Raw genomic sequence first — 16,273 nt, 5'->3', positions numbered from 1 at the left:
ATTCTTTTCTTCTTTATTTTGTCCCATGGCAGTGAATTCCACCATTCTGTCTTCCAAGTCACTCTTCTGTTCTTCTGCCTCAGTTATTCTGCTATTGATTCCTTCTAATGTATTTTTCGTTTCAATTATTGTTTTGTTTATCTCTGTTTGTTTGTTCTTTAATTTCTAGGTGTTTTTCCTTTAATTCTTCTACATCTCTGTTAAACATTTTTTGCATCTTCTCAATCTTTGCCTCCATTCTTTTTCCGAGGTCCTGGATATCTTCACTATGATTATTCTGAATTCTTTTTCTGGAAGGTTGCCTATCTCCACTTCATTTAGTTGTTTTTCTGGAGTTTTATCTTTTTCCTTCATCTGGTACATAGTCCTCTGTCTTTTCATTTTTTCTATCTTTCTGTGAATGCGGTTTTCGTTTCACAGGCTGCAGGATTGTAGTTCTTGTTTCTGTTGTCTGCCCTCTGGTGGATGAGGTTATCTAAGAGGCCTGTGCAAGCTTCCTGATGGGAGGGACTGGTGGTGGGTACAGCTGGGTGTTGCTCTGGTGTGCAAGCTCAGTAAAACTTTAATCCCCTTGTCTGCTGATGGGTGCTGCTGAGTTCCCTCTTTGTCGGTTTTTGGCCTGAGGTGACACAGCACTGGAGGCTACAGGGTTTTTGGTGGCGATAATGGCAGACTCTGGGAGGGCTCATACCAAAGAGTAATTCCCAGAAGTTCTGCTGCCAGTGTTCTTGTTCCCGCAGTGAGCCACAGCTACCACCCGCCTCTGCAAGAGACCTTCCAACACTAGCAGGTAGGTCTGGTTCAGTCTCCTTTGGGGTCACTGTTCATTCTCCCGGGTCTTGATGCAGATTGCTTTGTTTGTGCCCTCCAAGAGTGGAGTCTCTGTTTCCCCCAGTCCTGTCAAAGTCCTGCAATCATATCCCACTAGCCTTCATAGTCTGATTCTCTGGGAATTCCTCCTCCTGTTGCCAGACCCCCAAGTTGGGAAACCTGACGTGAGACTCAGAACCTTCACCCAGAAGTCATGGGTGGGCTTCTGTGGCATAATTGTTCTCCACTTCGTGAATCACCCACCCGGTGGTTATGGGATTGATTTTATTGTGATTGTGCCCCTCCTACCATCTTATTGCAGTGTATCCTTTCTTTCTGGATGTGAGGTATCTTGTTTGGTGAGTTCCAGTATCTTCCTGTTGATGATTGTTCAGCAGTTAGGTGTGATTCCAGTGTTCTTGCAAGAGGGAGTTAGCTCACATCCTTCTACTCTGCCATCTTGAACCAATCCTCTGGGCTTCATTAATTTTGAGTTATTTTATTTTGTCTTTACCACATATGTCCACCCAAATATTAAATGCAAATATCATATCTAGGGCCTTTGGCAATTAAAACTATGTTTCTTGTTGTAGATTATCTTTATCAGAATGCTAAGCTTTATTTGCCTGGTGTTTCTGAACCTATTAGTGAATCAGTCTGCATCTGAATGTTTGAATTTCCTTGAAACTTTTGTATAAGTAGTATAAAAACTGTTTTGTGGACATTTTAATTGGAAATTTATTTGCTAGAAACATTCATGTGGTTATTTGACCATCGTAAATACAGGTTAAGTCGTCCAAACCTAGAGGCAAAACAATAACTTAGTTAGATTGTGAAGCCACAGAATGTGATTGAGTACCCACTGCTTCAGTGGGATATGGCAGTACCAACAGGAGATGGACATCCTACTAAGCACATCTTCATATAAGATTCCGGGGGGGGGGGTAATAAACCAGGTACCAGAATTGGTTTAAGACTACCATGATCATTTAAGAGTAAAAACATTTGTGATATTCCTTCAGATTTGGAATTTTTCATGTATCATTTCATTAAAAGGAGAAATGTTGGAAATAGAGAAGAAAGTCAAGTAAGGTCAGAAAAGCATGGTTTAATGATTTCTACAATCAATTAGTACAATTATTGTATTTCTTTTAAAGACCAACTGTTTTTTTACCAGCAATTACAAGTTTATCATTTAGATATTTTAGAGTTTCAGAGTTTTAGGGAGGAAATATTTAATTTACAAATAGATTTTTCTCTTTAAAACTCATTTGCCTAATTTCCTTTTCAATAACACCTCTTTCAAGTGATGAGAAATATGGTTTATCTTTTAAGAGGACGTTATTCAGGATCAGTATACAGCTGCTCCAAAATGGTAGTTACACATGCAGTTAAAAAAAAAAAAAAAAAAAGATGCAGGTGTCAGTAGAAAATAGAAAGCATTGTGAAGCAGCTAAACAATAATTTGTACATAACATTAATAGAGAAGTTATAACTTACCATAACTTAATAGGATAATGCCTTAGACCAGTTAATAACATACTATTGTTTATTTTACACACACACACACACACACACACACACAAAATGCCAATTTCCAAGAAAAGAAGATAGTTTTTATATTTAAATCTAAAAATATGAACAAATCACTATGCAACAAATATTAGGAGGCAAATAATTGTACTGGAAAACCTAAGCTAAGGAAAGTTCTTATGTTTGAGAGCAAAAGTTGGTTCGATGCTTCCTGGAAACCAAGGCTAAAAGAGAAAGAATGAACTACAGAGACTGAATTATAAATCACAGATAACGTTTTAATTTACAAAGGAAGATATCATTTTTTTCTTATTTCTGAACTCTAGGAAGAATATATTGAAAAAGTCTTTGTAAAAATAATAAAGAACTTTTATATAGGTGGTAAATACAATAGCTTTTTCTTCAAAACTGCAAAGAAGCTATTCATATGCTCAATGCCTTTGTCCACCTGATGTAAAGTGAAGGGCATGGTGTTAAATAACGATTATGTTATAGCATTTCTGAGGGAACTTTATTTTATACAATATTTCTTTATCAATGCAATAAGTTAGCCATTTAATTTACCAAATTATACACTTGACAAATTAAAGGGGGTACTGACAATACTTATTCTCAACAGAAAAAACATGGACAACTATTCAAGTCAGAACCTAATGTCACCCTAATTATCAAAGGACTATTGTGAATAAAATAGCATTACTAGTAGCAGACCTAACTTGAACATCACTGGCTTAAACACAAATCACAGTTTTTTAGAGATAGCAAGCTCTTGCAGTTAAACTAATCTGAGTTCCACCACTTATTCATGAGCAACTTCACCTGCAGAGAGAGGTAAAGGAATTGCCACATACAGTTAGTTAATTTTTCTAAGGAGAGCTAGAATCTTTACCCATTGATAGTTAACTGAGTAATTTTCACAGTATATCAAAATTATTCTCATTTTTATCACATGTCTCTTTTTGTAGATGAGTGAGTCCACAAGTCTTTGCAATTCTATTTATATAGCCTGAAATGAAATACTGTAATCATACATTACCGACTTATTTTCTGTCCATCATTCCAATCTCTATCACTAAAATAGGAATAATTTTCTTCATATTAAAATAAAATTTAACAACTTTTTCTAATAGGAGAATAAAAATTAAATTCTAAGAACCCAGAAGTCAGTAAAAATTCTTATAGTCTTTTTAAAAATAAACTATATTTTTTAGAAAGGTTTAGATTTAGAGAAGATAGTACAGTTTCCATAAATCCCATACCCCATTTCCTCTACTATTAAACATTTTACATTAACATGGTAGATTTTTTAAAATTAGTTAACCCATATTAATATATTGACTGAAGCCAATATTTTCATTTCTTAAGTTTTTTTCCTAATGTCCTTTTTCTACTCCATGATCTAATTTAGGATACCGTGTTAATTGAGTCATCACACCTCTTTGGTCTCCTGGGGTCTGTGACAGCTTCTCAGACTTTCCTTATTTTTGATGATATTAAAAGTTTTGAAGAGCATGGGTTTGGTATTTCGTAGAACTTTCCTAACTTGAGATTTGTCTGATGTTTTATATTAGAGGTTATGGGTTTTGGGGGAAACCCAAACAGAGGTAAAATGTCATTTTCATCACATCATATCAAAAGAGTACATATTATATGTAACTTACTGCTGCTAATGTTGACCTTGATCACCTGTTTGGGGTAGTGTTACCACTCTTTCATGCCTCCTTTCTATATTGTACTTTGGAAGAAAGTCACTATGGGAAGCCAACATTTACATACTGAAGAGTTATGCCCTACCTCCTTGAACTTAATTGGAAAAAGAATTTGAAAAAGAGTAGATACATGTATATTTATAACTGAATCTCTTTGTTGTACACCTGAAACTAACACAACATTGTTAACTGTACTCCAGTTTAAAATAAAAAGTTAAAAAAAAAAGGCTAAAACTCTCTTTAAAAAAAAAAAAGGAAATTGGATTATCTACATAAAATGCTGGAAGTATTTCTGTGCAGGAGATTTATATCTCTTTTTTTGTTTATGTATTTATTCACTCATAAACTAAGGTTATACTAACTTTGTGACTAGCTCTGGTGCTACACTTATCAAAGTGTAGTTTGCTGCTTAAATTGTTTCTGTTTTGGTTATTGGGAGGTTGTTTAGTTTGCTCTTATGTCCCTTTCTCATACCCCATCATTTTGTGTGTGTGTGTGCATGTGTTTAAATTTGCTTTGTTTTGTTTTTTAGGACTTAATGTCTGTCACTACAAGATGCTCCAGCTTGTCTTCTATATTCTCTGTCCCAGTCGGTGTTCAGCTACTTCCCCAAAGAGTCTTTGTTCCTCTTATTGGAGAATGTCACTAGAAACTAAGATCTGGGTACAATGTGTGTCATTGCTACCTGCTGTGTTTTATTTTACTTTATGAATCTCTAGCAAAATTATACACAACATATACATTTTAATTCCATATTTAATATATTTTACTTAAGTAAATAAATGAGGAAAGTTATCATTTGTTGAGTAGTTTTCAAAGCTGTGCTTTAAAAGTTTGTATCATTTGAATGTATCCTAATTTTATTTCTCTGTTTTAACATCTTTGGACCTTTGGGTTGTATCCAATATTGTATTGTCAAAAGATGAAAAATTTGGCTTGGTTTCACTTCTTCCCACCTGTCTCCAAAATATCATATTTTTATTACTATATTTTGTTATTTTTAGATACAGATAATTATTATTTTTCATGATATAACTTCTTAGAAAAACTATTTCTAGCATATTTAGAAAAAACATATTTGGGATACACAAGGAAAAATTATAAGTGGTATACTTTCTGAGCTTTGAAGTTATGGGAACATTATTTTAAATTGTCTTTAGATGAGGAAGATAAGTTGGCTTGATATAGAAATTTGAGGTTAAACATTTTCCTTCATATATCTGCAAATGTTACTTCATTGGCTCAATGTTTTACTGCAGAAGTCTGAGGCCATACCAATAAAATAAATGTTTAAAGTAACCTCTTTTCTATTTTCTGGACATTTGAAAAATGTTTTCTTAAAATTCAAATATTTTACCTACATACATTTCAACAATTTGACATTCACTGTGTTCTTTCAATGTGCAACTTAATTTATTATTATTTTTTTATACAGACAGTTATTTCCCTTTTTTTCACTCTTGCCCATATTGTATTTTCTTTTTGTATTTTTGACATGAGTCACCAGAATATTAAGTTGCCATTATCTGTTTTACATATTATCTCATGTTGTATCCATTTCACCTTCTTCATACATTCCTCTATATTTGAGAGTGATTTCTCAAGATAGTTCTCCATATTATAGACTTGATACTCTGCATTGACAATTACACTCATCAATGTTTCTAATTCATATTAAATGCTTAATGTTAAATACTTATCTCTTCAAGTCCTATTTCACCTCTGCTTGCTTCATAAACTGCTCTCTACTAATTTCATCATGTTGTATTTTTATCACCTTTTATCCAATTTTAGACTATACTTAATGTTATCATATTGTAACACAAAGGAGATGCTTCTAAAAATGTATCTTAATTAAATATTTTTTTGCCAAAATATGTTTTTCTTATGCATATAGAGCATAATCTCCACTTTACCATACAAAAAATAACACAAAGCTTTTCACTATTTACATGGCTCAGTGATTCTCAAATTAAAAATATATCCATATAACGTGGGAAGACTGCTAAAATGCAATTCATGGACCCCACTAGACCTACTGAAATATTATTTTCTGAGGTTGTGAGAGATTGTAGCATTTTTCGCAACTGTTTTCTCCCTTCTTTATAAAGGGATATGTATCCTCACTTATTGCTAAATGGTTTATAGTACTTCCTATTGGTATCTTACTTTGGACAAAAGAATGTAAGTCTATGTAACACATGCCACACCCAAAGGTGTATTTCAAACAAAATTATGTGGGTCCAATCCATCTCTTGATGCTGACCTTTGTCAGGAGAAGAGCATGTGCTAGGAAGCAACTGTTCCTTCAGGCTAAGTCCAAGAATGATAAAACATATACATCAAATCACCAGCACTCCTGAGCCATAAACAGACGTTTGTTGTCGTAAGCACCTGAAGTTGTGGGATTGTTTTCACAACAAAACTGACATGTGGGACAAAGGGAGGCTGGGGAATTTATGCATCTAACAAGCTTCCAAAGCAAGGTTGATGTAGGTAGTACATGGAGCACATGCTGAGAAGCATCATCCTAGTGCCTGTTAAAAGTATCACTTATGTCGCTGATATTTTGTTTGTTTGTTTCTTGCTTTAAACCAAAGCCACATTTGCACATTTGCAGTATCTAGCAGTCATTCATCTAGCATGGCTGTGCTGAATGGAGAAGAGACTGCCTGCTTACAATTCCTGATCCTCAGTTTCTGAGGAGGGCATTTTTTCCAGACAATTTGAAGCACTTTGCAATTCTTTTCCTGACTGAAAACAATCCAATAAAACTGCACCCCCAGAAGGCTCTTTTTCCACCCATTTTCTGTCACTGATTCCACATCCTAGGATGTAGCGTTGTACTGCTTTCCCACTCCTCCTTCCAATAACACTGCTGAGAAATTTATTTGATAAGGGATGCAGACAAAAAGAAATATCAATGAAAGGAATATGAAAGTGGAGCCTTTCTTATTGCCTGCCTGCTTCATAGAGGAGATCCAATGCTGTATGAGGCCTGGCAATCTTCCCTTAGGTCAGCAAATAATCCAAACCTCTGGCACAGAGAAACACACTAGGTATATGTCCTAATTTACTGATTTCCTGCATTGTTCTGACATTTCATATCAGCACCTTTTGGTCATTAGAAATCCTCTTAAGTCCTGATAAAATTTTAACCAATTTTCTGAATTGCCATTGCTGCTAATAACTTTCCTTCTCTTTCTGTTCTTTCAGTGGAAGTCTGGGGAAAGCACTGACAGGCTCCATTGACCTGAAAATCCAAAATGACCTTGTTTAGAAGATTTTTAAAAGCCACAGGAACTAAATAACAAGTAACATCTGGGGGAAAAGAGATGAATAATCTTGAGTTGAGAATATGAAATAAACAAGCAGTGGGTTGCAAACAGTGCTGTTATAATGTTGGTCATGTGAAGCTCAGCAGGATATCCTAGACCCTGCAGGAAGCTGCAGTCAAGATTACTATATGCACTGCACGTAGAAACAAGCATATTGTGACTAAGAAACTTGTATTAAAAGATTCAAAGTCAGTTTTATAAAGAAAGCACAAGTAATTCATTGTATTTATGATGCTTATCAAAGGCAACTGGAATAAAGTTTTGACGTAAATAATCATCTTAAAACTAAAAGAGTACACATTTCCAAAATGCAGCCTGTCTGGAATATAAAGACTGTCTTATAACATAATTCTTATGATTATAGTCCTAGCAACTTTCAGTTAAAGAGGAAAAATAATTCTGAAATTAATTCCTCACAATACCCCTGGCCAAGAGATAAGAAAAATTTGCCCACTTATTTCTTGCATATAGGGAAATTGAGGCATTTGAATTATGTGGAATAGACACATTGTTAACATTTTTATTATTACAATTTTAAGGGTGAAGGCATATGGCATTTTATAGGTTTGCTTGGCACATACATTTTGAGCTTTCTAAACTGATGATAGTAATACTCTCTTCTTGAAGCATATTCATTCGCCCTTCTTCTAGAGAACAGCAAATAAACATATATCTCTTTCTCAGAAATACCTCTAGGCTCAGATTGAGAAAATGCCTGTCCCTGACTGATCTCAGCCAAGAAAGCCAAGATTTCACATACAACCTTATGTTTCACTTTTAGGGAGATACATTAACTCAGGCAACACTGATGAATCTGAGATATTTTTTATAGGGAAATCATAAGAATTTGATTCACACTTAAAATTATTATTTTTTATTATCTGACCTAATAAAAAATTTAGGAGAAATAATTAAGTAGGAAAGCCATCCTCAACCTTTTTCACAGCTAGTGGATTTAAGTTTAGCCTATGCTATAAAGGTTGTGGAGAGTTTATTCCTCTTGAAAAGCTTTGGAGGAAAACTTGTTGCACCCTTATACCTCAATGGGAAGAAGAATACAAGTCTTGATTTTCCTAGTAAGTAAAGCATGCAGTTGAGTAGCAGTTCATGACACATGTTATGTCTTATGAACTGTGTTGAACAATCTTCAGCTGTGTATACTTCACATTTATGTTTTTTAGAACATTTAAATGATTCTAATGAATGCTTGAATATATTTAATGGATTATTAAGTGATTTTAAATGAAATAGTTTTTAAAGGTTAAGAGTTGTTAACCATAACAGAATAATGATCTCTTAACTCAAATTGCTAAACTCATAAAACACGTGGATACAATTTTATTTTTTCCAAATTTAAAAACCAATGATTAAATTGCCTATACCAACATCCTATGCACAATTCCTAACAGTGGTGCTCTGCCATAACCATTGATATAAAAATATGGATAAAACTTAACTAGGTATAATTATAGATGAAAAACCATAACAAACAAATACAGGGACATAGTTAAATTTAGAAATCACTGATTGTCATTAACACAACGTTGTCTGAATGTTGGGAAACATAAAATTTTAGTTGCTATTTCAGAAAACCTGTATAATTTTAGTGATCAAAATGAAATTCATGAAATTAGCAAAATATAACTCATTTGTTGGTGAGACCTAATTTTCACCAACCTAGGAACTCTGCTAGGCCAAGGTAAAGTAACATGTGTTTTGTTTGCATCAAGCATTCTTACCTAATGAGAGAAATCGTAGAGGGCCTATGGAACTGACTAGTGCAATTTCATCTCACTAGAGTTATGGCTTTTGACAAAATAAGCTATATCATGCATGACTCACATTACGAAGAAAAAGTGTCAAAAGAAAGGAGGATGTGTACCTCATCTCAGGAAGATAGAAGATTAGTTAAAAGAGCTAGGGTTATTTCATTCTTAGATGATTAATGTAAATGAATAAATACAAGTCCAATTTTGAAGAACTGAGGTAATTAAATGGAATTGTACAGTGTATTGTTATGATTATCAAAAAGAAAAAGAATTTGGAGAGGAATAATCTCTCTTCATTATACAAATTTCCAAAAATAATTATTAGAAATTAAATCAGAAGAGTTAGTGAAATTAAATACTTAATATCACAATTGGGTTGCGGAATTGAAACTAAAGAATAACTCGAATGCAAACCATACCATTATGGTTTCTGTGGCATGTGGATCAATCATTGCTGCAGTGGTGGGTAATCAGACCTTAAAGAAGTAATTAGAATAAGACTAGAAAAAGAAATAAAAGGTATACAGATTAGGAAGGAAGAAATAAAATGATCTTTGTTCTCAAATGGCATGATAATCTATGTAAAGGAGCCAAAAGACTAAAGAGAAAACTGACTAAGAAGTGATTATAGTAAGGTTGCAGAATGTAAGGTTAATACACAAACATTAATGGCTTTCCTATATATCAATAATTAACAAGTGTATTTTGAAATTAAAAACACAATACCATTTACCTTGACACCCCCAGAAATGAAATACTTAGGTAAAAATCTAAATATTGACAAGATTTATATGAGGAAAACTACAAAACTCTGATGAAACATATCAAATAAGAACTAAATAAACGGAGAAATATGTTACATTCTTGAATGGGAAAACTCAATATTGTCAAGATGTCAGTTCTTTCCAACTTGAAATATAATAGATTTAAAGCAACCGCAATCAAAATCCCAGCAAGTCATTTTGTAGATATTGACAAACTGCTTCTAAAGTTTATATAGCCAGGCAGAAGACCCATACTAGCCAACTCAATACTGAAGGAGTATTAAGTTGGAGGACAATTACTACCCTACTACATGAGCAGAAATATATGAAACAGAGACAATAAAAATAATTTAAAACATCAACAAAATTAAGGGCTATTTTTTTGCAATGATAAACAAATTTGACAAATATATAGCTATACTAATAAAAAAAGATTCAAATAAATAAAATCAGAAAGGAAAGAGGAAACATTACGAACAATTGTCATAGAAATACAAAGGATCATAAAAGACTGAAGAAATGGATACATTCCTAGAAACATACAATCAACCAAGACTGAAAAATGAAGAAATAGAAAATCTAAACAGGCCAATAATGAATAAAAGAGATTGAACCAGTAATCAGAAAGCTTCCAGCAAGGAAAAGTTCAGCACCAGGTGATTTCACTGGTGAATTCCACCAAACATTTGAAAGAGAAATAATATGAATCCTCTCAACCTTTCTAAAACTCAGAGAGGATAGAACACCCCCAAACTCATTTTAGAGGTCAGTGTTACTCTGATATCAAAACCAAATAAGGATACTACAAGAAAACCACATGACAATATCCCTGATGAATATGGAGGCAAACTTTTTCAACAAAATACTAGCAAACCAAGTCAACAGCACATTAAAAGGATAAACGTCATAATCAAGTGGGATTTATTTCTGGGATACAATGATGGTTCAACCCAAATTAATAAATGTGATACACCACATTAACAAAATGAAAGATTAAAATTATATGATTATCTCAATAGACACAGAAGTATTTGATAAAATTCAACATACTTTCAAAATAAATACTCTCAACAAATTGAGTATAGAAGAAGTGTACATCAAAATAATAAAGGCTATATATAACAAAGTCACAGCTAACTCAGGTAGAAATATATTTTTCTAAGATCAGGAACAAGACAAGTATATCCACAATCACCACTCCTATTCACCATAATACAGGAAGTGTTAGCCAGAGTAATTAGGCAAGAAAGAAAGAAAAGGAAATTAAATCAGAAAGAAAAAATATTGGCTCTATTTTCAGATGCCATGTTCTCATATATAGAGAATCCTAAAGACTCCACCAAAAAAAATTGAACTAATAAATTCAGTACAGAAGTTACAAAGTTACAGAAAAAAAAATCAACATACAAAAATCATTTGAATTTCTATACACTAACAACAAACTACTGGGAAAAAGTAATTAAAAAATCAATCTCATTTACAGTAGTACCAAAATAATAAAATACTTAGGAATAAATGTGTCTAATGAGGTGGAAGATCTGTACACTGGTAAGTATAGAACATTGATGAAAGATATTAAAGAAGACGCAAACAAATTAAAAGATATTTCATGTTCATGGGTTGGGAGAATAAATATTGTTAAAATGTCCATACTACCAAAGCCATCTATTGACTCAGTGCAATCCCTATCGAAGTTCCAATGGCATTTTTCAAAAAATTCCAAAATTTATGAAAGACCCCAAATAGCCAAAACAGTTCTGCGAAAGAAGAACAAAGTTGAGTTATGACATAGGAAGAATTCAATAAATCTAGCTTTCTTATCTCAGCTATCAATTTCATTTAGAGCTAAATTTCTAGATCAGAAAAGCAAATGAAAGTTCACTTTACAAATTCTAATTTCTTCAATGATGGCAAACAGCTTTAAATTATCCAAAATCCTTCTCACACTCCTAGATGTTGCCTCAGAAGCTAAAAAAAAGTACTGTAGGTAGAGAGCTGTAATTAATTAGAGAGGGTACACTTATTTGCTATCATTATCTGACATAATAAACTTTGCTTAACCTTGTACTATATGTATCTACAAATCTCTCCTTGAGCTTTCAGACTTCTTTTGTATTATATGTGTCTCTTTCTTAGTTTTGTAATATCTGTCTTACCTGACTGGTCTAAAACAAAACAAAATTATAGATGTATGACTCTCAAACCTGATATTAGTTTATGTTTGCCATAAAATTTTTTATGGTCGGGCTTCCCTGGTGGCACAGTGGTTGAGAGTCCACCTGCCGATGCAGGGGATACGGGTTCGTGCCCCGGTCCAGGAAGATCCCACACGCCATGGAGCGGCTGGGCCCGTGAGCCATGGCCGCTGAGCCTGTGCTTCCGGAGCCTGTGCTTCACAATGGGAGAGGCCACAACAGTGAGAGGCTCGCGTACCGAAAACAAACAAACAAAAAACATTTATGGTCAATTTTTTTTTACCAATTTTTCCTCATTATTCTTTTATATAATAATAGCTTTATTGATAGATAATTCATCTGACATAAAATATACTTTTTAAAGCATAAAATTTGATGGCTTTTAATGTAGTCACAGTGTTATAAAGCCATCATGACTATGTAATTTCAGAATATTTTCATCAGCCAAGAAAGAAACCTCATACCCTTTAGCAATCACTTCCTACTACTCCCTTCATTCTGATCCTGACAACAACAAATACACTATTCTGGACATTTCATATAAACAGAATCATAAAATATGTGAACTTTTATGTCTGGCTTCATTCATTTAGCATCAGTATTTTCAAGATTCACCCATGTTGGGGCATGCATCTCTACTTCATTCCTTTTTATTGCTGAATAATATTCCATTATTCAGATATATCACATTATCTTTATCCATTCATTCATCAGTTGATATTGTGTTGTTTCTACTTTGGGGCTATTATTGATAATTCTACCAAGAACATTAATGTACAAATAATTCTGTGGACATGTTTTCAATTCTTTTTTCATACATCTAGGAGTGGAACATTTTGAATAATATTATTATTTTGAGAACCTGATCAATTGTTTTTCAAGGCAGTTTCACTGCTCTACATTCTTACCAGTAGTGTACAAGCATTCCAATTTTTCCACATCCTCGTCAACATTTGCTGTTATTCATCTATTTTTATTAGGACATCCTAATGGATGTAAATTGGTATCATATTGTGTTTTATTTGCATTTACCTAATGAATATTTTTTGTTCATATGCTTATTGGTTATATGTATAGCTTCTTTGAAAAAACGTGTATACAAATCCTTCACCCATTTAAAAATCTTTGCCTCTATAAGTTGTAAGAGCTCTTCATAAATTTTGAACACTAGGCTCTATCAGACATGTTATTTGTAAATATTTTCTCCCATTATGAGAATTTTCTTTTTTACTCCCTTGATCATATTATTTAAAGCACAAAAGATTTTAATTTTCAAGTCCAATTTATCTAGTTCTTATTCTGTCACTTAAAATTCTGGTGTCATATCTAACCAACCATTGTCTAATCCTAGATAATAAGGATTTACTACTATGTTTTCTTCTATGAGCTTTATAGTTTTAGCTCATATTCAGGTTATTGATCCATTTTCAGTTAAATTTTGTATTGGTGTGAGTTTGAGGTCAAATTTCATTCCTTTGCATGTGGATATCCACTGATCCCAGTATCATTCGTTGAAAAGACTATTATTTCTCAATTAATTGTCTCTGCACACTTGTCAAAATTTAATTGCTCATAAATATAGGGGCATATTTCTGGATTCTCATTTATCTTCCATTGATGTGTTCATCTGTATTTATGTCAGTACCACACAGTCTCGATTATTATATCTTTATAATCAATTTTTTAGTTGACTATTGTGAGTCTGTGAACTTTGGTCTGTTCTTTTGACAAGATTGTTTGACCTATCTGAATCCCTTACTTTTTCATATGAATTTTAAAATCACCTTTTTATTTTTTCAAAAAAGGCAGATTAGATTTTGATAGAAATTGTATTGACTCTTTAGATCAATTTAGAAAGTACTGCCATCTTAATATCATCTTCCAATCCATGAACATGGGATGTATTACATTTATTTATGAATTTTTTAATTTCTTTCAATGAAGTTTTGTGGTTTTCAGTGTGCAGATCTTACTAGTTTGTTGTTAAATGTTTTCTAAGTTTATGATTTTTCATACTATTATAAATGGGATTTTTATTGAAGTATAGTTGATTTCCAATGTTGTGTTAGTTTCTGGTATACAGCAAAGTGATTCAGTTTTATATATATATATATATATATATATATATATATATATATTTTTTAAGATTACTTTCCATTATAAGAAGATATTGAACATTGTTCCCTGTGCCATACAGTAGGACTTTGTTATTTATCTATTTTTCATAGAGTGGTTTGTATCTGTTAATCCCAAACTCCTAAATTATTCCCCCCTTTCCCCTTTGATAACTGTAAATTTGTTTTCTATGCCTGTGAGCCTGTTTTTGTTTTGTAAACACATTCATAATACATTCATTTGTATTATTTTTCTAGATTCCACATATGAGATATTATATGCTGTCATATATTTGTCTTTTCTGCCTGACTTACTTCACTTAATATGATAATCTCTAGGTCTATTCATGTTGCTGCAAATGTGCAAATGGCATTATTTTATTTTTTTATGGCTAAGTAATATTCACATATATGTGTGTATATATATATATATATATATATATATACACACACACATAAGTATTACTTCTTCTTTATCCTAAATGGATGGGATTTTTGTTAACTTATTTTTCAAATTGTTCATTGCTAGTGTATAGAAATACAATTAAATTTCGTTGTATTTATCTTTTATCCTGTAACCCTGTTAACCTTTTTCATTAGTAGTAATTGCTTTTGGTTGGGGACAAAGGAGTTCTTAAAGTTTTTCTATACACAAGATCATGTCATCTGCAAATAGAAGTAGTTTTACTTCTTTCTTTCCAATTTAGATGCCTGTTTCCTTTTCTTCTAATTCTCCTGGCCAGAACATGGAGTATAATGCTGAATAGAAGTGGTGAGGATGAACATCCTTTCTTTTGCCTGATCTCACAAGGAAAGCATTCAGTCTTTTACCATTAGGTATGATGTTACCTGTAGAATGTTTATAGAGGCATTTTACATGATGAGGAAGTTCCTTTCTACTCTTTCTTATTTGTTGAGTGTGTTTATCATATTGGACTTTTAAAAGATATTTATTTATTTTTTTGGCCGCATCGGGTCTTAGTTGTGGCATGCCAGCTCTTCGTTGCGGCGTGTGGGATCTTTCATTTTGGTGTGGGCTCTTTCTTTTCAGTGTAGGCTCATTTTGTGGCTCGTGGGCTTCTCTCTAGTTGTGGTGAGTGGGTTTTCCTCTCTCTAGTTGTGGCGCATGGGCTCTGTAGTTTGCGGCATGTGGACTCTCTCATTGAGGCAAGTGAGCTCAGTAGTTGTGGCACGCGAACTTAGTTGCCCTGAGGCATATGGGCTCTTAGTTCCCTGACCAGGGATCTAACCCATGTCCCCTGCATTGGAAGGTGGATTATTTACCACTGGACCACCAGGGAAGTCCCTATCATATTGGATTTTATCCAATACTTTTTCTACATCTATTGAGATTATTATGTGGTTTTTTTGTCCTTTATTATATTAATATCATGTATAATATTTGTTGAGCTTTTAATGCTGAACTGACTGCAATGTCAGGATAAATTCCATTTGGTCAAGATATATAACCATTTTCATATGTTTCTGGATTTCATTCATTAGTATTTTGTTGGATATTTTTGCATCTATATAGTATTCTTGTATTGTGATATCTTTTTCTAGATTTGGTATCATGGAAACAGTGGCCTCATGGATTTACCTCCTGTTCCTTTTTTGGAAGATTTTGAGAAGAATTTTGTGTTTGTGCATGTGTGTGAGTGTTGTTAAACCTGAATGAATTTTTTCCCTAAATTAGCAAAACATAGTTTTTTAGCTCTATTATTTATCAGTTGTGTGGCATTAAGCAAATTAATTAACCTCCATAAGTCTAAAATTTTTCATCTCTAAAGTAAGGATAATAATTTTGTGGTTTTGTAACATTTAAGTTGGATGAAATATGCACAACATATGTGTATATAGTGGCACTAAATAGATATTATTATAATAAAAAGACTATACAAAATTTTAAAAATACATAGTAACCATATACTCATATCAATGTAGAAAACTGTTAATATTTCCCTGTATTTCTTATACCATTCTAAAACAATATGTTTTAAGACTATAGGAATTTTTTGTGTGCTTTAATAAGTTTTCACAT

The sequence above is a fragment of the Aethalodelphis obliquidens genome, unplaced genomic scaffold (genome assembly GCF_003676395.1).
Source record: "Aethalodelphis obliquidens isolate GAN/ISIS:26980383/991018 unplaced genomic scaffold, ASM367639v1 scaffold13, whole genome shotgun sequence".
Lineage (NCBI taxonomy): Eukaryota > Metazoa > Chordata > Mammalia > Artiodactyla > Delphinidae > Aethalodelphis > Aethalodelphis obliquidens.
Note: the sequence above shows the minus strand (reverse complement) of the source record.